Genomic DNA, 10665 nt, shown 5'->3' on the forward strand with positions numbered 1-10665 from the left:
TGTGTATGTTGGGGACAATGTACATCTTAAGTGTGAGGTGGGGGGTGGGAGGAGTTTCATAGTGCACACATCTCTTTTATATTAATTTTGATTGACATACATGCTCACATAGCTGATAAGTGCTTGTGTGATAAGAATACGAAGTGTTCTTTCCTTGTGTTGAGCATTAGTTTTCTCGGGTTTTAACGCTAATATGTGTGTATTTATGTTACTTTCATGCAGGTAGAATTGTGACGCTGATTATGAGAGAAAGACGCTAATGTGGGTCGTAATGCACCAATTTGGAGGAAATCTTGGTAAGGTTCAAACGCGAAGACATAGGTCGGGTTTGAGATGTGGGAATGTATGCCAACCTTCACGTATTCGAGTTAGCACAACTATTTGGACGGGCACATGGGCATTCACATTCAAGCATTCTGACTTGTGCATATAGAACAAGATCTCCACCAACATGTCCATTACTGAAGAAGCAAAGCGATCCACGACGTAAATATGTGCCCGGTTGCATTACCTCGATGAAAGCAAGGATTCGGGAGTATTTCGCACCAGTACTGTAGCAAAAATGTAGCAAAAAGCACTGTTTACAACCGTCCGAGAAAACAGGAAAACAGACAATCCACACGGGCGTATGTAAATTCCGCACGCCCATGTGCAAAATTCATAGGGACGCCCAAACGGGCGTGTGGATTCCCGATTCCAGCCCTTTAAAAGCAGATTTCAGCCCCGATTTCAGCATTCTTTTCTCCATCTTTTTCCTAACTTGAGAGAGTGCGGCGGTTAGGGTTCGATAGGTGTTGGCTAGGGCTTTGGAGAAGTTCTATGGCTCCAACATCACGTGCCATTTGGAAGAAGGTTAGTGGGAGAACTTTCATCGGCACCGATCTGGCGAGGTGTATCCTAGGCCAGACAAAGGGACCCTTGCGACGAGTAGAGGACTCTCTACAAGACCATCGCTACGACTAATGAGGGGGTTTCCTATAGATGCTTTGTTTTTACATTTGATTTCATTGATTGTATCTAGCTCCATGGAGAGCTAAGCCCATATTGGGTACTTCGGTATTTGTGAACCCTAGGATATTTTCGTTTCATTGAATTCCTTTATTATGCTTTCAATTAATTGATGTTTTTTTTAGTTCCAATCTTGGAGACTTGATTGTATGAATACTCCCCTAGAGTGACACTAGGGTTGAGAGTTCTTGTTGGTAACTCTTGTGAGTGAGTGACACACCATGAGAGTTAGACAAAGCTAGACTGGAGAGGGTTGAGAGGGTGAGTCGAGAGGTAGCGAAGCGTCCACTTTCCCCTCCTGTGTGATTTATCCTACCTCTACGTTCCAAGAGTTCTTTGCAGCCATAGTAGAGTGAATGGACTAAGGGAAGACCTTCCGCTGGGGCTTAGTTGCGAGTACAACGGAGTGAAGCTTTGAAGTGATTTTAGCACCTAGGCTTAATTGTGGTTCGGGATCTTCCACCTGGACCAAAGGGGTAGATCTATACACAGGAATAGGGTTTATCACTTGGAGTCCCTAGAGCTCATTGCAATTCTATGCGAGTGCTAGGTTGAGAGGTTATTTAATCTCTCCTCCAGGACATGTATAAAGTTATGCATGGTTAATCTTAGATTTTAGATCTTATAATTAAGGATGTCCACGACTCATAGTTGCATCAATTAGGAAGTATAATATAGGGTTCTTGCACTTGAAATGATTGTCCTAGGCGGATCAATATTCAGGTACCCCATCGTTATCGATTGCCTTACTTTCTCCTTTACTTGTGCTCTCTATCTTGTTGCTTTTATTTTCGTTATTTCATATTTTATCACACATATCACTATTCATCTTCTACAGAAATTAAGAAACAACTTAAGTGTCCTTATTCCGTACTCTCTATGGATACGATACCCACTAATCTTGGCTTATTACTTCGACACCCGTGCACTTGCCGTTTACACGTGTATACGGACGTGTCAAGTTTTTTGCGCCGTTACCGAGGAGTAGGCTTTTAAAGATACTTTGCACTTTGTTTTCTTAGCTATTTTCGAAAGGAAACATCGGATTAGGGTTTTGATTAAAAAAATGAGAAATTCCGAAAGGAAAACAAAGGTTTGTTGTTTTGATTCAAGCCTGAAAAATAGGACATATTCTAAAATGAAAACATAGGATTAAAGTTTTCATTCAAAAATAGCAGACATCCTGAAAATAAAAGAAATAATTTGGTTTCCGATTGAAAAAAGGAGACATTCCGAAAAGAAAACATATGCTCGGACTTTGATTCAAATTTGATAAAAAGGAGACATTTAAAAAAAGAAAATATAGGATTCGGGTTTTGTTTTTAAAATAGGAGACATTCTGAGAAAAGACATAGGAGTAATGTTTTGATTCAAATATAATAGGTATTCTAAAAATAAAACATAGAATTAGGGTTTTGATCTTAAAATTGGAGATAATACTATAAAAAAATATAGGATTAGGGTTTTGATAAAAAAATAGTAGACATTCCAAAAATAAAATATAGGATTAGGGTTTTGATTAAAATAAATCGTAGGTATTCGAAAAAAACAAACATAGGATTAGGGTTTTGGTTGAAAAATATGCTACATTCTGAAAATAAACAATAAGATTAGGGTATTGAATAAAAAATAGAAGACATTGAGAAAAGAAAAATTAATATTAGTGTTTTGATTAAAAATTAGCAGGCATTCTAAAAACAAAACTTGGGATTAGGGTTTCAATTAAAAAATATGAGATATTAAGAAAATAAAACATAGTATTTGGGTTTTTCGTTTGCAAAATAGGAGACATTCCAAGAAGAAAATATAGTACTGCAGTTTTGGTTGCAATATAGTGGTCATTTTGAAAAGAGAACATAGGATTAGGGTTTTGATTGAAAAATTGAAGACATTACTATATGAAAACATAGAATTATAGTTTTGATTTAAAAATAAGAGACATTACTATATGAAAACATACGATTAAGATTTTGAATGAAAAATATTGGAGATTACCATAAGTAAACAAAGTATTAGAGTATTCATTCAAAAATAATTGACATTCTGGAAAGAAAAGGAAAGAAAAACATAGGATTAGGCTTTTAATTGAAAAATATGACACATTTCAAAAAGAAAACACGTGACTATGGCTTTGATTGAAAAATATGAGACATTACTATAATAAAATATTGGATTACCATTTTGATTAAAAACCAAAAAATAGCTGACATTTACGAAAGAAAAACTATGAAAAGGGTTTTTATCCAAAAATAGGGTACATTCCGAAAAGAAAACAAAGGATTAGTGTTTTGATTTAAAAATAGGAGGCATTCCAAAAAAAGGCATAGGAATATGGTTTTGATTCAAATATAGTAGGCATTCCGAAAAGAAAACAGAGAATTAGGGTTTTGATTGAAAATACGGGACATTACTATATGAAAACATAGGATTAGGGGTTTGAAAGAAAAATAATAGAAATTACTATAAGAAAACACGGGATTAGCATTTTGAATTAAAAATAGTAGATATTTCGATAAGAAAACAAAGGATTAGAGTTTTGATTCAAATATAGTAGCCATTCCTAAAAGAAAAAAATTACATTATGGTTTCGATTTAAAAATATGAGACATTAGTATAAGAAAACATAGGATTAGCATTTTGATTTAAAAATAGTCGACATTCCAAAAAAACCATAGGATTAGGGTTTTACTAGAAAAATAGGAGGCTTTCCGGAAAAAAAAAGGATTCGGAATTTATTAAACCAAATGTGACATACTGAAAAGAAAAAGCAACGGATTAGTAGGCATTCCAAAAATAAAACATAGGATTAGGATTTTTTATTGAAAAATATTGGATATTACTATAAGGAAACAAAGGATTCAGGTTTTGATTAAAAAATCGTAGATATTCCCAAAAACAAATATAGGATTAGCATTTTGGTTGAAATATAGTAGGCATTCTGAATAAAAAGCACAAGATTAGGGTTTTGATTGAAAAATATTAGACATTCTAACAATAAAATATAAGATTAGGGTTTTGAATAAAAAATAGCAGACATTTCCAAAAAAAAAACATAAGATTAGGGGTTTGACTAAAAAATAGTAGGCATTCAAAAAAAAAAAACTTAGGATTAGTATTTTGATTAAAGTAAAATATGACATTAAGAAAAAAAAACATAGGATTTATGTTTTGTTTGTAAAATAGGAGACATTCTAAAAAGAAAACATAGGATTAGGGTATTCATTCAAATATAGTAGGCATTCCATAAAAGAAAACATAGGTTGATTTTGATTGAAAAATATGACACATTCTCAAAGGAAAACATAGTAATATGATTTTGATTCAAAACTGAAAAATAGTAGACATTAAGAAAAGAAAACATAGGATTATGGTTTTGATTGAAAAGTAAAAAATATTACTATAAGAAAACATAGGATTAAGGTTTTCATTAAAAAATAATAGCCACTCCAATAAGAAAACATGGGATTATGTTTTTGATTGAAGAATATGACATATTACAAAAAGAAAATATCGGATTATTATTTTGATACAAAATAGAAGACATTTCCAAAAGAAAACATAAGATTAGTGTTTTGATTAAAAAATTAGAGCCATTCAAACAGAAAAAAACATAGGATTATGGTTTTGACTAAAAATATGACACATTACAAAAAAACATATGATTAGAGTTTTATTGTAAAATATGAAATATATCGAAAAGAAAACATAGGTTAAGGTTTTGATTGAAAAATAGGATACAATACTATAAGAAAATATTGGATTAGGGTTTTGAGTAAAAACTAAAAAATAGTAGATATTCCAAAAAGAAAACATAGGATTAGGGTTTTGATTCGAAAAATAGCAGCCATTACCAAAAAAAACTATAGGATTATTATTTTGATTAAAAACTAGAGACACTACGAAATGAAAACATAGGGTTAAGGTTTTGATTGAAAAATATGGCATTACAAAAAGAAGACATAGGATTATTTTTTTGATTAAATAATAACAAATATTCATAAAAAAAACATAAAATTAATGTTTTGATTTAAAAATAGGAGACATTCCAAAACAAAAACATTGGATTAGGGTTTTGATTGGAAAGTAGCAAGCATTCTAAAAAGAAAATATAGGATTAGGGTTTTGATTGAGAAATATGAGACATTACTCAATCCAATTTTTTATTTTGCAAACAAAACCCGAATACTATTTTTTTCTTCTCGTAATGTCTCTTATTTTTGATAATTAGGACACATTACTATACGAAAACATAGGATTCGGGTTTTGATTCAAAAATAGTAAACATTCAAAAAAAAAAAAAGAAACGATTGTGGTTTTGATTGTAAAATAGGAGACATTTTCAAAAGAAAACAAAAGATAAGGGTTTTGATTAAAAACTAAAAATATGACACATTCCAAAAAGAAATCATAGGATTAGGTTTTGATGGAAAGACATGAGATATTCCTAAAAGAAAACATAAGATTAGTGTTTTGATTCAAATATAGTAGGCATTCAAAAAAGAAACATAGGATTAGGGTTTTGATTAAAAAATATGAGACATTCCAATAAGAAAACTAAGGATTAGGGTTTTGATTTAAAAATAATGGACAATCCGAGAAGAAAACATACTATTAGGGTTTTTATTCAAAAATATGAGACATTTCGTAAAGAAACCCTAGGATTTTCATCTTCATTAGAAAATAGGATACACTACTATGAGAAAACATGGGATTAGAGTTTTGATTAAAAACTAAAAAATAGAGGACATTTACAAAATAAATCATAGTATTAGGGTTTTGATTCAAAAGTAGCAGATATTCCCAAAATAAAACATAGATTAGGATTTTAATTAAAATAAAATAGGCATTCTGAAAAGAAAATATAGGATTAGGGTATTGTTTGAAAAATAGGGGATATTTCTATAAGAAAACATAGGATTAGTGTTTTGAATGTAAAATAGGGGGCATTACTATAAGAAAACATAGAATTAGGCATTTCATCCAAAAATAGTAGACATTCCGAGAAGAAAACATACAAGTAGGATTTTTATTCAAAAATAGGAGGCATTACTAAAAGGAAACTATGGATTAATGTTTTGATTGAAAAATAGTAGACATTACAAAAAGAAAGCATAGGATTTGTTTTTGATTGAAAAATATGAGATATTTTGAAAAGAAAACATAGGATTAGGGTGTTGATTGGAAGATAGTAGACATTCCAAAAAAACAACATAAGATTAGAGTTTTGATTCAGAAATAGGAAGCATTCAAAAAAAGAAGCATAGGATTAATTATTTAATTGTTAACTATGAGGCATTACAAAAAGAAAACATAGGATTATTGTTTTGATTCAAAAATTAGAGTCATTCCTAAAAAAAAACATAAAATTAGCGGTTTTATTAAAAAATACGAGACATTAAAAAAAACTTAGGATTAGGGTTTTGATTAAAAAATATGAACATTACGGAAAAAAAAACAAATGATTATTTATTTGATTAAATAATAGTAGACATTTCAAAAAAAAAATAAATAAATAAGATTAGGGTTTTGATTCAAAAATAGGAGGCATTCCGAAGCAAAAACATAGGATTATGATTCTTATTCAAAAGTAGGAGTCTTTACGAAAAGAAAACATAGGAATAGGGTTTTGATTAAAGATTATGAGAGATTCCCCAAACAAAAGATAGGAAACATTACTCTAACAAAACTTAGGATTATGATTTTGATTAAGAACATAGGTCAATCTTTCATTTTATTATTATTATTATTATTATTATTATTGTTGTTGTTGTTGTTGTCGTTGTTGTTGTTGTTTTTTATTTAATGAATCATAAAAATAAACCATGTAGCAAAAAAAGGCAGGGGTGCAACACGATTACTTCGAAGAAGGTCACCCATCCTAGTACTACTCTCGGCCAAGCTCGCTTAACTTTGAAGTTTTGATGGGATCCGGTGCTTTATTATTGGTATGATCACACCTTATAGAAGTTCACCTGAGCCAAAAAAGAAAGGATTAGGTTTTGATTGGAAAATAAGGAACATTTCCAAAAGAAAACAGAAGATTATGGTTTGGATTAAAAAATAGTAGGCATTCTGAAAATAAAACAACGGATTAAGGTTTTAATTGAAAAATATGAGACATTACTAAATCCAATGTTATTTTTGAAATAAAATCAGAATCCTATATTTGCCTATAATAATGTCTCCGATTTTTGAAAACTATGAGACATTACAGTAAGAAAACATAAGATTAGGTTTTTGATTTAAAAATATTAGACATTCCAAAAAGAAATAAAATATTATGGTTTTAATAGAAAATAGGAGACATACTAATAAGAAAATAAATGATTAGGATTTTGATTCAAAATTAAAAAATAGGGCACACTCCGAAAAAAACATAGTATTAGGTTTTGATTGAAAAGATATGAGATATTCCAAAAACAAAATATAGGATTTGGTTTTGATTCAAATATAGTAGAGATTGAGAAAAGAAAACATAGGATTAAGGTTTTGATTGAAAAATAGGAGACTTTACTATAAGAAAACATAGGATTACTATTTTGATTCAAAAATAGTAGGTATTCCATAAAGAAAACATACTATTAGGGGTTTGATTGAAAAATATAAGACATTTCTGAAAGAAAACATAGGATTAGAGTTTTGATTCAAAAATACGAGACATTACTATGAGAAAACATAGGATTAGTGTTTTGCTTAAAAACTGAAAGTAAGGGACATTACTACAAGAAAACAAAAGATTAGAGGTTTGATCAAAACTGATAAATAGGAGATATTAAAAAAAATAAAACATAGGATTTGGATTTTGATTGAAAGATAGAAACGTTATCAATAGAAAACAGAAGATTAGGGTTTTGAAAGATAGGATTATGGTTTTAATATTAAAAAAATAGACATTCAGAAAAGAAAGCAAAAGATTAATGTTTGATTCAAAAATAGTACATATTCTGAAAAGATAACATAGGATTAGTGTTTTGATTCAAAAATATGATATATTTCGAAAAAAAACACATAGGATTAGGGCTTTTGAATTAAGAGAAGGGTTTTGATTCAAAAATAGTAGACATTCCCAAAGAAAAACATAGGAATAGGTTTTTGATTGAAAAATATGAGACATTTTGAAAAGAAAAAACCATAGGATTATTGTTTGATTCATAAATAGCATTTATTCCCAAAATAAAAATTTAAAATTTGGGTTTTGATTAAAAAATATGAGACATTACAAATAGGGGAAGCACCGTCCTCGTGTATCTTTCACAAGCATGCTCAAGCAGAGCACGGGCAGAGCATGACCGTGCTCTCCTCGTGATTTTCTCTGGATGACACTTAGCCAATTCTCCTCAAAGTTCAAAGGAAAGCATGGTGTAAGAACCCCCATGCTTAGGCCATGTTGAGCCAGAAAAGATCTTTTTATTGCCTAGATCTAGGTTTTGGAAGGGGAGGCTAGTCAAGGGTTTTTTTCTCCAACTTTCGGTGATCATTAGAAACGATGATCAGTCTTCACCACACAATCTAGGGAGATCAATGTTGAGTTAAAGACACTGTAGAAGTAGAGTTAGCTCATCCATGAAGTTTTTGAAGCACAACTGAAGGGATTTTGTAAAAGGGCAGAGTCATGATTTCTCACCTTAGTGCATTTATTTCTTCCTCTAAGTTTTATGAATTCATGAGGGGCTAACCATTCCATGGTGCCCTGAGATGCTAAACTATGTTGCTTAGTATACTTTGAATTACTTGTTTTTAGTTTTAATGGAGTTTTATTGTGTAGTTGCTAGATTCGAGTAATTGCTTTATAAAACTTGGCGTGTGCTGATTACCTAGTTGTGATTATTTTGTGTAGTTGGAAAACTCAACATGTATGAGACCCGTAGTTACAATAGCAAAACTTGGTGTACTTGAGAACTCTAGATGCGACATTGCTTTTGGACACCAACAAGAACTTTAGAAAGTACCTGATAGACATTAGAGGCAAGTCAATACACTAAAGCACATAGGGATTGTCATAGGGCATTGTTCTCTTATTATTAAAAACTAAACCCTAGTCTACCTACCAGTTCCATCCGCTTTTCTTTTCTTTGTTTAGTTAATCTTTCTACCAACCATCTTTTGTTTGACTAGAGATTATAAGATCAGCTAGTGCTGGAAGTCAAGTCCCTGTGGTTCAACAACGCTATCCCTCTAGGGGTACCACTTTATTACTTGTTACGATCTATACACTTAAGAAGAGTGTAATCAAGTTGTTGTCGTTGTTGCCGTTGTTGTCGGGGACTAGAAACTTTTAGGAAAATTAGGATTCTATTAATCTAGTCTTTTTTTTAATTTATTTATATCTTGTGAATAATTGTCTTCTTTTATTTTACCATTTGTTTAGAATTCTTCTTTTAAATTTGGTTTATAGCCAATATGGAAGAGTTATTAGCTACATTAAGTAGCCATTCTTACTCTGCCAACCACCAGGACTGGAACATTAATGTACATGAAGATGAGCATAGTTTGGAAGATGTGATATCGATTTTCATGAGCAGACGACACAATTGAATCAGCTCTTGAGCACAAAACTAATGTTTCCTTTGAAAAATCCGTGATGAGAATTTAATGCGGAACAGGTGATGTCAATCTCTGTTAGCATGAACAACATCTTGACTTATTGAGAGGATGACACTATCAAATTTATAGATAAAGAACTCAATAATAGTATAGAATCATAAGGTTATGTACAACAAATGGGCATTAATCCTCAGGTTAGAGATATTAGGGCAACATCAGACACAACATTAGCTGAATGCCCAGACATTTAGCTTAAGGAATTGCCCACACATTTAGAGTATGTATTCTTGGAGGAGAACTCCAAACTCCTAGTCATAAGAGAATGATCGCTTGCAGCATTTTTGACATTAGTGGCATGTCAAAAGGAACTATTAGTGGCAACATTATGCAGCCATAAGATGGTGATCGCTTGGAGCATTTTTGATATTAATGAAATTAATTCATACTTTTACACATATAAAATTATGATAAAGATAACATCAAACCAAAAGTTCAACCCCAAAGGAGATTGAATCCAAACATGATAAAATAGTAAAAAAGGAGGTGAAAAAACTTTTTTGATGCTGGGATAATTAATCCAATTTCAGACAGTCCTTGGGTTAGTCCAATTCTAGTGGTTCAAAAAAAAGTATGGATGACAGTGGTTTCAAATGAACAAAGTGACTTGATTCTAACATGAATGGTAACTGGATGGATAGTGTGTATAGATTATCGAAAACTAAATGATGCTACATGCAAGGATAATTACCTTTTGCAATTTATTGATCAAATGTTGGAGGGACTTTTTGGACACATGTATTACTGTTTCCTCGATGGGTCACCTGAAGATCAGGAAAAGACCACTTTCACTTGTCCTTATGGCATATTTGCTTACAAAAGAATGCCTTTTGGATTGTGTAATGCACCGGCAACTTTTTAGAGGTGCACGATGTTGATCTTTGACAAGTTCATTGAGGACATTATGAACGTCTTTATGGATGATTTCTCAGTTTTTGGGGATTCTTTCAAGGGATGTTTGCATAATCTAGAACGAGTCTTTTGAAGATGTGAAGAAACTAATTTGTTACACAACTAGGAGAAGTGTCATTTCATGGTAAGAGAAGGGATAATCTT

At 31.4% G+C, this 10665-nt stretch overlaps 1 pseudogene; it reads right to left on the minus strand.

The window, feature by feature from the left end:
* Nucleotides 1-6848: 6848 nt before the first annotated feature.
* LOC120255066 lies at nt 6849-6967 on the minus strand (annotated as a pseudogene).
* Between the last annotated feature and the right edge of the window lie 3698 nt (nt 6968-10665).

This window comes from Dioscorea cayenensis, unplaced genomic scaffold (assembly GCF_009730915.1).
Source record: "Dioscorea cayenensis subsp. rotundata cultivar TDr96_F1 unplaced genomic scaffold, TDr96_F1_v2_PseudoChromosome.rev07_lg8_w22 25.fasta BLBR01000813.1, whole genome shotgun sequence".
NCBI lineage: Eukaryota > Viridiplantae > Streptophyta > Magnoliopsida > Dioscoreales > Dioscoreaceae > Dioscorea > Dioscorea cayenensis.